Raw genomic sequence first — 15688 nt, 5'->3', positions numbered from 1 at the left:
GTAGAAATATATATAAAATACCAACATTTATTGCAAGGATAAAGAAAATTTTCAAAAATCAATATTCATAAAACAAAAAAAACATTTATAAAACTCAAATATCTTAGTTTATATAAAAGTACAAAAAAGTCTTAACGTTCATTTTATATTAAAACTCTTATTAATATACTAAAATTATGAAAAAACAATTATACATAATAAAATAAAAGTAAAGAATATTTTTGATTGATAATTTTAAGATTAGAAATATTATATACATAAATTCATAATATATTAATACTTTATTATAGATATTAAATAAATAATTTAGACTGAAATAATTTAGATAATTTATATAATTTATAATTGTGACATTAGGTAGGGGAGACCGGGGCTAAGCCGACACTATTTTTTCAAAGGCAATTTTTAATATTTAATTAAAATTTTTAGGCAAATTCAATGGTACATATTTAAAGAGTGTTTCTTCAGGTACAAAATTGATTCAGGAAGTTTTGCTGTACGTCGCTTTGTTTTGCCGCCAGGAAAGGAAAAGTGACGCGAAGACAAATTTTCGAATTGAAAAATGCCGGGGCAAACTCGACACCCCGCCGGGGCAAACTCAACACTTTGTCTGATCGACACAATTTGATCTGGAACTTATTTTTTACTGTCTGAAAATGAAAATACATTGTTTATTGTGTATTTAAAAAGTACAAAAATTCGGAATAAAGTAGCTAGAACAATCATTTAAAATAATAAGAACAAAAATTGTTGAACTTTCAATTATCTTCATCTAAACTCATGTCTGAAAAACAATTAATACAGGTAAACTCGCGATCGGACGTGCGCATACATTTGTCATGAGCCATACGGCTGCATGACAAGCATCGTTTGTTACTGGGAGCCGACGAAACGGCGTGGTGTTGACTTTGCCCCGGACGTCGTTTTTCACTTTTGTCACTTCAAAAACATGAAAATTTCGAAAATATGCAAAAACGATTATCGGATTCATATAGAGCATCAAATTTCCCATCAAAATCACTTACCGGTAGATTCGCAAGAGTAAAGCTCGATGAAAGAGTAGACATTTTCGAGAGATCAGAAAAATTACTTTTCACTATCAAAAACGCTTATGTCGCGTTAAAAATTACACTATAACTCAGAATGTTACCAAATTCCGTTGATAATACTGGCACATAAAGACGCATTTACAGTAGGAAAGGCAAGTTTCTACGATAGATTTAAATTGGCAAAAAGCCTAGTGTCAAGTTTGCCCCGTTGTCGGCTTAGCCCCGGTCTCCCCTACACATTTTTGGATAGATAAATATATAGTAATAGAAATTAAAAATATAATAATTAAACGAATAAAAAATTTGTATATTATATAAATTTAAACATAAACACTTATTGTTAGAGTACATCAGATGCAATTAATTAATCTTTATCTCTCTCTCTCTCTCTCTCTCTCTCTCTCTCTCTATATATATATATATATGGGGCATTCTCCGTGAAATCAGACACCCCCCCTGTCCAAAAATTGGGGTCACCTAAAAAATTCATTCGGGGCTCATTTTATAGCTACACATATGTAGTTTTATTTGAGCTGTGGCCTTTTAAAAAATCAACATGGCGGACCCCAATATGGTGGCCGAAGTCTGCGGGTAACGAGGTACGACTGATGAAATCGTTACTTGGAAGTTATAAAACAGTGTGTTAATGGGTTTATTTAGTAGTTAGCATTGAATCCATGAAAAAAATGAATTTTTAGTTTGTCCAAAACCAATATGGCGGCCAAATTATCCGTGAAATGCTAAAAAATAACTATTTCGTTCTTTAAAAATTTCAAACTGCGTTCAATTTCCATGAAAATTTATATCATGATACATTTTGAGATGTTAATCGTAAATTAACAATTGGGACGTCGTATTTGAATATGACAAAACCCAATATGGCGGCTGTATATTCGAAAAATGCTAAAAAATAATGACGTCGATATTCAAATCATACAAACTCTTTCCAATTACACATTTTGTTGCTTGCGATTTCTTAAGTGTTCCTAGGTAATTGTGAGGTGCAGAATCCAAGTATACTGTCAGATTTGTGGTCTATCAGATCTAGTTTACGAGATACGGCATATATGCCTTAGTATCTGAATAAGTCCATAAACCGATAAAAAATCATCTCATTTGGTTAACTTAAGTACATTTCTGGTTACACTGGTCGACAAAATATGAACTTTTTCTTCATTTTGACATTGAATAAGTAAGTGAAGGCAAGACAGGTAGTCTTTCGAGCCAGTGAAGTCAAGAGAGACAGACTGTCCAGGCAGTGAAGGCAGGAGAGACAGATTGTCCGGCCAGTGAAGGCAAGAGAGGCAGACTGTCCAGCCAGTGAAGGCAGGAGAGACAGATTGCCCGGCCAGTGAAGGCAAGAGAGGCAGACTGTCCAGCCAGTGAAGGCAGGAGAGACAGATTGTCCTGCCAGTGAAGGCAAGAGAGACAGACTGTCCAGCCAGTGAAGGCAGGAGAGACAGATTGTCCGGCCAGTGAAGGCAAGAGAGGCAGACTGTCCAGCCAGTGAAGGCAGGAGAGACAGATTGTCCAGCCAGTGAAGGCAGGAGAGACAGATTGTCCGGCCAGTGAAAGCAAGAGAGGCAGACTGTCCAGCCAGTGAAGGCAGGAGAGACAGATTGTCCACAAAATTTAACAAAGTTTGTGAGTTTTATTTCACAAGATAATCATTTTTCAGCATTTTACTTATAAACTGGCCGCTATGTTGGTTTCGACATATTGAAATTAAACATTCTTGTTGATGAGCAGCAATTAAAAAATACCGTAACACTCAAATTAATAATAATTAGAACGAGTCTGTATGATTTGAATATCGACGTCATTATTTTTTAGCATTTTTCGAATATACAGCCGTCATATTGGGTTTTGTCATATTCAAATACGACGTCCCAATTGTTAATTTATGATCAACATCTCAAAATGTATCATGATATAAATTTTCATGGAAATTGAACGCAGTTTGTAATTTTTAAAGAACGAAATAGTTATTTTTTAGCATTTCACGGATAATTTGGCCGCCATATTGGTTTTGGACAAACTAAAAATTCATTTTTTTCATGGATTCAATGCTAACTACTAAATAAACCCATTAACACACTGTTTTATAACTTCCAAGTAACGATTTCATCAGTCGTACCTCGTTACCCGCAGACTTCGGCCACCATATTGGGGTCCGCCATGTTGATTTTTCAAAAGGCCACAGCTCAAATAAAACTACATATGTGTAGCTATAAAATGAGCCCCGAATGAATTTTTTAGGTGACTCCAATTTTTGGACAGGGGGGGTGTCTGATTTCACGGAGAATGCCCCATATATATTTTTTTTACTTTTATTTTATTATGTATAATAGTTTTTTCATAATTTTAGTATATTAATAAGAGTTTTAATATAAAATGAACGTTAAGACTTTTTTGTACTTTTATATAAACTAAGATATATATATATATATATATATATATATAAATGAATGTATGTATGTATGTTTGTCCACTATGCAAATCTACAGTTTTCGAATTAGAACAACTAAATTTGGTATACTATCTCATGATACTCTAACTTAGACCGTAGACGTATTTTGAGAACCGCATCATTACTGATTTTTTGGGAAACCGGTTCCAAAATTTTCCTAATGTCTATCTGTCTGTCTGTCTGACTGCAAACTACTCATTCATTAATGGACCGATTTTCTGGAAACCGGTGCCAAAATTTATAATTTTTCGGGGATGGTGTCGTACTAATATGTAAAATTCTTACGGGTGGTGTATGTTTGAACGTTATTAACTTAAAAACTAATCAACCAAATCTTAAAGTATTAGAGGAAAGTCCCCTATTATGAGATAGGAATCCTAATATGAGATGGCGGGGTTTTTTCATGGTGGGATCAACAGATGGGGCCTATATAGGGCCTTTTAGCTTAACATATCTCATATTAGGATCCTGTCTCATAATAGGGGACTTTCCTCTATATATGAAATAGAGGTAGAAAAAACTGAGGAATATAATAGAATTCAAAAAATTGCTAATGATAAAGGAGTTACCGATTTCTGTCTAAAAAAATCTACATGATTGCTCTAATTTCCGTAAATTTTGAGATAGTAAGCTAATTTTTTTTTATGGATGGAGTATTATTAAAGGTAGGCTGCCGATTTGATATTGAATTTGGCGAGAATCGGTGAAAGGGTTGCTGATTTTTGCCTAAAAAGTGTATAAGTTATACATGTCATATCTTATATAAAGGAATGTTTTGAATTTGGCGAGAATCGGTGAAAGGGTTGCCGATTTTTGCCTAAAAAGTGTATAAGTTATACAATTAATATACATGTCATATCTTATATAGAGTATCATTAAAGGAAGGTTGTTTTGAATTTGGCGAGGATCGTTGAAGGGAATACCGATTTATGCTAAAAAAATGTATAAGTTATTTGATGGATAGAGTATCTATCATTTAAAGAAGGTTGTTATTGAATTTGGCGAGGATCATGCGTGATGTGGAAAATTATTGAAAATATGTGTTTATGAATCATAGGTATATTGGTGGATATAAGACTAGCTAGAACACAAATGTAATAACACAAATAAAGTCGTTTAAAAAAAAAGACGCCCGGGCGAAGCCTCGGGTAACCAGCTAGTATATATATATAAATGAATGTATGTATGTTTGTCCGCTATGCAAATCTACAGTTTTCAAATTAGAATAACTAAATTTGATATACTATCTCATGATACTCTAACTTAGACCGTAGACGTATTTTAAAAACCGCATCATTACCGATTTTTTGGGAAACTGGTTCCAAAATTTGTCGATGGTGTCGATGAAGGATAAATTAATATGAGAAAATAAAAATAAAAATAAAAAAAATAAAAAAGGGAGCCCTCATACAAAATTGTCTAAAAAAAGGTCCCTTTTTTTCAAAAAAAATTTTTTCGGAGGTAAATATTACTATTCGGGGAAAAAACATCGTCTACTGTCTAATAAATTAGCCCGTAGAGAGTTTTGGTAAGGGGTCAAAGGGAGGGGAAAAGGTCTGCTGGGAAAGAATGTTATTTATTAGCATCAGTTGCGTTTAGAATTTGATGATCAATTTAATTTGTGATATTATTATTCTATCGATCACAGTTTTAGTTTTCACATTAGAACAACTATATTTGGTATACTATCTCATGATACTCTAACTTAAACCGTAGAGGGTTTTGCGAAGGGGTCTGAGCCCGGGGACAAGGAGCCCCCATACAAAATTGTTTAAAAAAGCTCCCTTTCTTCAAAAAAAATTTTTTTTTTGGGTAAATATTACTATTCGAGGAAAAGAGAAGGAAGAGCTCTTGAGCCCGCGCGAAGCGCGGGTGAAAAAGCTAGTTAAACTATATAATATATGAAAAATAAATTTTGGAAAACAGACCAATAGTTAATAATAATAAATAATATGTGTACATAAAGAAGATATATTGACTAGATGTGTGAATCTACAAAAATTAAGCACTATCAGATTTGTTCTATTCTTATTTATTGCGCATTATGCGCGGTTCTAAATGTCTCGGATCAATTTCAAGATTTATAGATACAATAGAAAAATCTTTTGGTTTCGGCATTTGAGCAAGGTAAAGAGAAGATTATTTCAACTAAAAAAATTCTAAATTTAGAAACATATTTATATCCTGTTGAAAATTTTTAGTTTTGCTATATTTTTTCACATCTAGTTCTCATCTAGCTCTAAAGAAGCTATCTCTTTTTTTATTTTTTCATAGTGATTTAATAAGGATACTTATTATTAGCATCAAAAAGTTAAATCGATTTATCGACTTAACTCTTAAGTATATGTGGATTTACTATTCTAACAAAGAGCTGTGTTTAACAACCGATAAAATATCGGCGCGCAGTTTACTGAGTTTGGAAAAAAGTATACAAAATTAACAAAGAAATATTATTATTGGACTACTTAAGATTCAGACTGGATCGCAAATGGTATTCTCTCTAATTGATCCTTTTTTTATTCTTCATCAAAGATTAATATGGTAAAATTTTCCATTTAAAAGCTAATTTTATTACATCAATATGTTTTGCTCGCGTAACGATCGATATAAATATTATATCTTTGATGAAGATGGGATTTCAATAATTTCGATTTTTTAAGGGACTTTTTCTTCATTTTTTCGAAAATAATTTTTTTTAAATAAGATAGACTCTACCGATAGCTATCAAAAAATTTGATAAATTTATAGACAGCAATCCTGAAATTTCGATCTATAGATAAAGAGGAAATTCGAATATTTTCTATTTTTTAATTGGATTTTTACTTATTTTTATTATTGAATTACTTTTTTTTAAATGGAATATTATAAATTGGGGAACTTTAACGGATAACATGTAACAATTAAATCATATAGTTAATGAAAAAAAAAACACGTACATTATCTGTGAAAATAGCAATCAGATTTATTTGAAAATAAAATAAATAAAAAAAATTAAAATTAAAAATAAACATAAAATAAATCAAAAATATATATTTTTGATTATTAAAAATATATATTTTTGATTTATTTTATCCGTTAAGTTCCCCAATTTATAATAATGTAGTTTCGAGAAAAACGCGTTTAAAGTTTTACAATTAACTGATTACACAGGCACACAAAAAAAAGTGGTCTGTACCAAAGACTAGACCCATCATTTCTTATGTATTTTGACGTGCTGAATCCAAATCCGGGGTCAAAATTGACCCCCACCACACCAATTTTTTTTAAATCGCGAAAAACCACCATTGAAAACGGAAAATCCCAATATAAGGTGGGTCAGCGTTAGGTATAAATGTGGCAACCAACTGTAAGACCCAATCTATATGTACTTTGATGTCCTGAATCCGATTCTCGGGCCAGCATTACTGTACCACCCCCCCCCACTTTCTTTTTAATCATGAAAAACCACCCTTTAAAACGGAAAATCCCGCTGTAAGGTGGATCAGCGTCAGGTACAAATGTAACAACCGACGTTACGGCCGAGTTGGACGTACCGAGACCTGGTTTTGTGGAGGACCGCAGCTCTGCCCCCTGGGGGCCGAGTTGGACGCCTGCCTTCGCATCCTATCCCGACCGATTTTAAATATATATACCTACCGTTATTTGATTTCTACCGAAAGATCACTTAGTTTTAGTTTTGAAGAGGAAAACAGTTTCTTTTACTCCTTTCTCCTTTTATAACAAACTCTTTTTTCTTCGAACGATCTATGTAGAGGATTTCTTTGTCTCTTTCGACTTTTAAGCTGGGTTTCTCTTTTAAGCATCCAACAAAAATCTGCCATCATATTAACATCCCACCTTCCTTGATAGCGACGCTCCATTTCTTTCATATCTTGATGAAACCTTTCACCTTGTTCTTCGCTGAAATCTCCCAGGTTTTCGGGAAAGTAATCAAGATGAGAGTGTAGAAAATGCAATTTTAAGTTCATCAAGCAGCCCAAACGGTTGTAATTTTCTAACATTTCCTCAACTATATTCTGGTAATCCTCACTTTTCTGATTCCCTAAGAAATTCTGAGCTACTTTCTTGAAACTGAGCCATGCTGCTTTTTGATGCTCAGTCATTTTTGTGATAAATTTTTCATCGTTAAACAAGGTACGAATTTGAGGTCCATCAAAAATACCTTCTTTTAGTTTAGCATCGCTTATTTGAGGAAACTTCTCTTGTAAATATTCAAAACAGGCGCTTTCTTTGTCCAAAGCTTTGACGAACTGTTTCATGAGACCAAGTTTTATGTGGAGAGGTGGAAGCAGAATATTTGATGGATCAACTAAAGGTTCGCGTAGGATGTTCTTCTCCCCTGGATAGAAATCTGTTCTCTCTGGCCATTCTTTCTGTGTATAATGCCTCTCTCTAGCTCTGCTATCCCATAAACATAAGAAACATGGAAATTTTGTAAATCCTGACTGCTGTCCAAGAATTATGGATGAAATCTTAAGATCACCGCAAACTTTCCATTGATGTTCTGAGTACTTTATTTTCTCCAATACTATTCGTAAATTCGCGTATGTTTCTTTCAGCTTCGTTGAGTGGGCTATTGGAATAGATGCAAAAGTGTTTCCATTGTGGAGAAGAACACCTTTAAGGCTTCGCTTTGAAGAGTCAATAAATAGTCTCCAATCTTCATCTTTATAGCAGTTAGGTTTCAGTTCATGTATTAATCCTTTCACGTCTGTACAGTATGTCAGTGAAAGTTCCGTATCATTAGCGTAGAATTTTCGAAATTCTTTTTCTCGATTTCGATAAACGCAAGCTTTGGTTCCTTTTGATACATATAGATTGGGTCTTACAGTTTGGTTGCCACATTTATACCTAACGCTGACCCATTGGGATTTTCCGTTTCAATGGTGGTTTTTCGCGATTTAAAAAAAATTGGTGTGGTGGGGGGTCATTTTGACCCCGGATTGGGATTCAGCACGTCAAAATACATAGAAATGATGGGTCTAGTCTTTGGTACAGACCACTTTTTTTTTGTGTGCCTGTGTTATTTTATATAGAGTAATAGAGTAATCTTTTAATTTTTGTTTCTTCTTTGACTCTAAACATACTACTATAAACTTTGTAGCCCATACATAATTTTTTCCAGCTGATCAAGCATAAATACAATAACTATTTATTTTTATTTTTAGTTATTAACAATTTACCTAATTGTTTAAATGAGACACGTATAAGATCTCAAACGATGCAGAAAAGCAAGACACACATGTTAAAAAAAAGAAAAGTGCTATAGACCGATTTTTGTGGAAAATACGCTTAAAAAACCATGTTGATGGAATAAACAGTTTAATACAAGAGAACTCAAATGTTTAAAAATCCGGGGGGCACGGGTTTCCGTTATCCCGATCGAGCTGAGCTTGGCAGGGATTTATTTTTTGCGAATTGGAAACATTCTGGGAGGTGCCGCATAATAATTTAAAAGTCGAAAAATAAGGACCATCCTAATCTATATATATATAATAAATATAAAAATTATATAAATATATAAAAAAAGTACATAAAATGAGATTCACGCATGAAATATCTTGATGAAATTCGTTCAACATATTTATATTATTCACCTTTTATAACTGTTTTATGGTTTTATAAAATTTTGTAATGAATTTATTGCATGAACTATATTGTAATCATTTTAGTTACTTTAAAATATATTATTTTTGCGTAATTAAGAAGATGGGTGTGACATACACGCAGACGTACACACACACACACACACACGCATATATTATTAGAATTTTATCTGAAGAATAATTTAAAAGATTTATTTTATTAGTCGAAACATAATATATACTTAACAAATAGGATATTGTTAATAAAATTACATCCATTTATTGAATGTTATTTATACAGAACATTCGATACATGCTAACTGTCCTACTTTTAATATGCGAATTGGATTCTTTCCAGCCTAATTTTTAAATGTCGTAATATAGATTTAACAAAAATGATACTAATATACTAATAGACCTTTATATAACAAGTCACTGAAAATATAGAATTTTTCAAATATTACATAGTTACTAATCACAAAACTTTATTTCTCGATTAATTTAAAGTAACTTAACTTATATAATATTATATATATGTTAGTAAAATATATATACTTAGAACTCATTTTAAACAATCAATAATTTGTAACAAAACTTGAAGTAGAATTCTGTTTATAATTTATGTACATTTACATTCTGATATATACATGTACATAAATGAATATATATATTTTCTAATTCTTTAATTATTTTCTATATTATATGGCATAAAATTATAAATAAATTCTGTCCCCCAAAAAATTATAGATTATATAAAATAAGCTTGATGTGAAATATTAAAAATTAAAAGATGCAAAAAGATAAGTTTTATTAACATTTCTACAAATAGAAAATTTATATTCTTCAAAGAATCTGTAACTGAAAGAATTGTGGTTATTTTTAAATAATCTGTGTAATGTACGTTGTATAATTATAATTTGATATAAAAATGTTATTTCTTATTACACAATTAAAAACAAAAATTTAACGTTTTTATATTATCATTTGTCCCAGTGAAAAGGAATAAATCATTATTTGATCATAATGCACATCCTTATTTTTCATCCTTATTTATACAATTTATACGTTATTAATCTGTAAAAATTAAAAAATTTGGAAGTTATTATTATTATTGCTCCTTTTCATAATATTACAATAAATAAATACAAAAACTCATGACAAACGGCAATTCAATATTACACATTAGTAGCTCACATACCTAAATTATACATTAGGCTAATATAAGAGAATGAATAAAATAAATTAAAATTTAGATAGATATGTATACACGCGAATGAGATTTGCAGGGTATTTTTGTGGATTGTTGGAATTATATAGCTTGTTACCATATCATCGTATACAAGTCTACAGAATCTATTGAGTTGAGAATTAAATATAGAGTTTCGAATTGCGCAAGAAATTGTAGATTTTCGATTAGATTATAAAGTGCTAAGGCACCATAGGTAAATGCAAATAATAATAGTGATTAACACTATGTTACTTCCTATTAACATTAAGATCATTAACTACAGAGTTTCTTTTGTGTGTAAATATGTTTAATAGTAATACATATGTTGCAAAGATATTTATACATGTTTACATATATAGGTATACCCTACATCTCTTGATAGTCTCAGACTTCTCGTTCTCGTGTTTATTTCAGAGAGTAAAATAAATTAAATTTTTTTCAAATGTACTCATCCCGTTAATTGCCATTACATTTTGAGCTCATTACAACTTAAGAAAAGTCAACCAATCATCGGATTAAAAAAAAATGGATTGTTTTATTAATATACTTTTTGCAATTTCTTCTTATACCATATAATTTTTATAAATTATTTATGTAAACAAATAGACGATAATAAAAAAACAAATATATTAACTTTATTAAATATTATAACATCACATTATCAAGACATTATTACGTTATGCACGTTATAATTATATATATATAAATATATATATTATATATATATATATATATTATGTTTCTGTATTATATAATTATTGAATATAATAAGTAATGAAAAAGATAGCATCTTTCGATACACATGGCAGTTAATAAGACGAGTTCAATATTATAATTTTCCAATATTATCTATGTATATTCGTCATTTCAGATTGTTTAATTACACATAAATAAATTAGTCTTCACTGAAAAAACATTTTTATAATTCATGTTAGATATACTCTTCACTATAAAGTTACAGTCTAATGATATACATGGACTGGATAACTTTTCTTGCACAAATCATTACAATAATAACTAAAAATTGATATATAATTATTCCTTTATAAATGCCTAAATAATAAAGCCATTTCAGTCACTTACAGATAGCGCTTTCTAAATTCTATAGTTTGGTGTGCTGCTGTGAACGCAACAAGATTGCTTCTCCATCGAATGTTCTTGAATTCCTGTCCAATCCGCAAAGTCCGTTAATCCCATTACGAGATCACAGTATTTGAAAATTTTTAGTCTTTCAATGAAAGACAAAAATTGCGACATAACATAGCAAAGATAAATGTTTGAGTAATTAATCGATAAACGACTTAGAATAAAACTCTACATCTGAAACTGTTATGTACAATATTTATTGATACAATTATAGTCAAATTTGACAAAATTTATGTCAAAACATAGTGTTTCTACGATACTGTCCCAATACGTGGATGCATTCCATATTCTTGTTTACATAATTTTACCTTTACACACCAATCCTAAGACGGAATTTTCTTTATTTTCTACTCTGCCATATGACCTACTTTATATCGTATTATGCTGCGTCACATTATTTTCGATTATTAGCTCCGACATTAAAGCATTCGAAGTTTTAATTTAGATACCAACACAACGGATATTATATATGGATGCATATAAAATACTTAAAGGTACTATGAAAAAAAAGTATACACAAATGTGATAATTACGCTCGATGGTTGATTTTCGGTTTTAATAATTGCAGGCAATTTAGCAGTTGTTGCTAAACATATACATCCCTCCCGTTACCTCTGTACACAGTAGATAGTAATCAAGATCGACAAGAGGTATAGAGGAGCAACTGCTACAGAAGGCAGTAAAATGTCAGTACGACAATCAACAGGACAGTACGACAGTCAAATGTCAGTATGACAGTCTTTTGAACACCATGAGGTCATGGGAACAGTGTGAACTGAGTGCGCTGTAGTTCGCTACGATACCATCTCGTGCCAGCCGCTGCTATTTGAAGAGTTGGTCTCGAGCGAAACTGAAAGAAGTAAGAAATACATGAAAAGAGAAGAAAGGAATGCGAGAGATTGTGACATTAACACGATAAATTAAAGCAATTCTTTAAAACTACAGAAAAAAATACATCCTGGAAGATTTTGCTGTGCAAAAACTTACCTGTCTCATCATTTTCTCCATCTGAAGAAAATGATCTTGGGCCCCATATCCTCACTGTAAAATCATCCGACACAGAAGCCATCATTTGATGGTAAACAGGATTCCACGAAACACAATTGACTGTTCTACTATGTCCTGTAAGAGTCGCTATAGGCAGTTCTCTTTTGATATGCCATACATACACTTTATTGTCTGTAATGAAATAAAAAGAAAACAATTATTAGTCATTATAAATCATATGCGTATTAATCCATGCGCATCATAAAATCATATTGCTTTTTTAAATGAACCTAGTGAAATACAGTGATGCAATGTATAAAAATACATTTTATTTTTATGTATGACAAACCTTCACTGCCAGAGGCAATAAAATCTTGATTAACTCCTCCAAAACAGCTATGGATAGTAAAATGTCCTTGAGTAACACCTTGAAAACGTCTTACAAGGCATTTGTCTTCTAAATCCCAAAGATGCACACCTTGATTTGCCACATTAAGTAATGCGAGTCGATCTGCTTTGTTTACGCTAAATGACATAACAGGATGATCCTCTTGTAATCTGTAACAGTGTGGAAATATTCCATCAAAAGTTTTGTTTAATAAGACAATCGAGATAGTATACGTTAAATTGGTTATTTTAAATCGTACATAGTAGTATCGCCCAAATCGTCGAAAGTATAGCTGCGAATTCTATGGTGTGTATCAGCTGCTAGAACAGTTCTTCCATCGCTGCGACACCACAGACATTTTACTCTTACTCCTTCCCATGAATCAGAAACATTGCCGTCCATATCCTAAATATTTTTATCAGAATTTAATACATTGAGAAAGAACATTTAATATAGTGTTTTAAGATGTTCAATGAATCTTATCTAATAAAAAGATAAACCTCCCCTGTTAACTATTTGGCTGTGAATGCCGTACATATCTATGCAAGACTTAAAAGGTTCAAATTTTAATTAATTGAAGCACATCTCGTTATCGAATCTTTTGTATTGATTGAAAATTTTGGACAATATTTTATATAATTGTAAAAAATCCCTATTTTACTTATTGAGAATTTTCAAAAAGTAGTTTTATGTACTAAAAAAGTTAACATTATAAATTGTATTTATTATTTGTTTCTTAAGATTAACATACGCATTGATAAAATTGACCACGGAGACCTCCGGCTACAAATTTATTTGAATCGCGATGCCAGGCGCAAGCCGTCAGCGAGTCGTCCGTGTTTTGTGTCAACTTTACGCGTAATTCACAATCAGGTGTATCAACGCTCCAAAGCCACAATTCTGGGCAATCTTCAGGACCACAAGCGATTAGATGGCTGCTGTCGGGACTCCAAGTAATTAGCGCTACGCCATACGTATGCCCTTCGAGCGTTTTCCTATGCGTCACTTTTAGCGTTTCCTGCATTAAATTTAAAGCGTTTATTAATTATATATCTCGAAAACGAAACTATACGAGGTATCTACCACTGAACGCACTCTTTCTGAACTATTTTCAAATTAATCTGTAATTTCTTTAAGTAAAAATTTCGAAAAGGGTCATAATTTATTACGATTTCCAATTTTCAATATTACATATATCTTTCAATATCAATTAAATCTCAATTTTTATCAAAGCAAAGTTTCAAAATTATTTGAAAAACATAACTTTATTATCTATTTTTCTAAAAACTTACTCTGAGAAAAACCTTTTATTTTCATCCTTTATTTATTTGAGAGCTATATTTTAACATTTTTGCAAAAAAAAATCGTGTCAAGGTTGATCAAAGAATTTACAATAAAAAAAAATGGCTTTAGTGAAGGATATGATACACATTGTAACATTATATCACTACACTATAGTATTACGTATGTATACTCACTGGGTCAACATCCCATATAATTACAGTCATATCTTTAGAACCTGTGGCGAGCTGAGACCATCGGGTGAGAATTTGCAATACCAAACTTCGTCGCAATGATCGTTGAGTACCTGTATGGTATGGCACGGGAACGTTCCTTGCCACAGTTATGATCCACAAGCAGAGAAACATTCTCTAAGCTTGTCTGCTTTAGAAGAAAAATTATTTCGTTATCAGCCATCGTACACAATAAGATATTATATAGAAGGATAATCTCAAGCACACAGATTTATATTCAATATATATGTAATAATATAAATCTATTTTATAGAAATTTCGAGATATGTAGGGTATCCTATTTTAAAAATCTAAACATCTAATTTCGAAAAAGTGGATTTTATAAAAAGATTATAGGTACATAATGTCACATGGCAAAAATTTTACGGTTTAGAAGGAAAATATGCATTAATTTTTAAAATATCAATGTAATCAATATATATAATTTTTTTTTATAGACATGTATAAATTTTTTAATATAATGTCATTCCTCTAGCCATTCTGCATATAAAAATATAAGATTAATTATCAATAAATCAATAGTTACAAGTAAGACAGAATATTTTACAATCTTGACATAAAATCTGAAATACTTTAAAAAATATTGACTTTTTGATGACATTATTTAATACATTTACACACAAAATAATAAAATAAATCAATTGGTGTAAAGAAAATATATAATTGCTTTTTAAAAAAAGTATGTAATTGCATATTGCACATTGCATACTTTCTTTTAAAACGTAATTTATTATAAATAATAATAAATATAGTATCGTAAAAATGTAAAATATCTAAATTAATCGTCTCATATTTCTGATTTTCTTTAACTTCATTTTAATATCGCATTGAACTTATCTTGACATTGCCTTCATAACATAGAATAAGACTAGGGAAGACCGGGGCTATGTGTCCACACTTTACGCTTTTTTCAAGTTTACTAAAAACTAATAAAGATATTTGGCTTAAAATTTTAATGGTATAACCTTTCAACCTTTCTATAAAAAAAAAACATAATTAGAATCGTTGATCTTTTAACATTTTAAAGAGGCGATTTTTTTAAGTGGACAAGTAGTGTAGACAGATAGCCCAATATGCGGGGCTATCTGTCACATTCGAGGGGCTATCTGTCCACATAATAAAAAACACATTATTTATATTAATTTCTATACTTATATTTCTTATTATTAATATATAATATTGAAAAAAACTGCCTAGTTGTTGAGTCGAGAAGTAGTAGGCACTTTGTACTAGATTTTTTGACAAGTTTCCTACATAGAGGTAATTTTCTTTATATACGGTGGCATCAAATGATTTGAGT

General features: G+C 31.0%; 1 pseudogene; it reads right to left on the bottom strand.

Moving 5' to 3' along the window:
- Positions 1 to 11653: 11653 nt before the first annotated feature.
- On the bottom strand, positions 11654 to 14566 carry LOC139779968 (WD repeat-containing protein 26-like; annotated as a pseudogene).
- Between the last annotated feature and the right edge of the window lie 1122 nt (positions 14567 to 15688).

This window comes from Temnothorax nylanderi, unplaced genomic scaffold (genome assembly GCF_030848795.1).
Source record: "Temnothorax nylanderi isolate EJ_2023f unplaced genomic scaffold, tnyl_v1.0 TNYL_tig0252_pilon, whole genome shotgun sequence".
Taxonomy (NCBI): domain Eukaryota; kingdom Metazoa; phylum Arthropoda; class Insecta; order Hymenoptera; family Formicidae; genus Temnothorax; species Temnothorax nylanderi.
The sequence above is the reverse complement of the archived record's forward strand: the minus strand, read 5'-3'. Positions and strand labels throughout refer to the sequence as shown.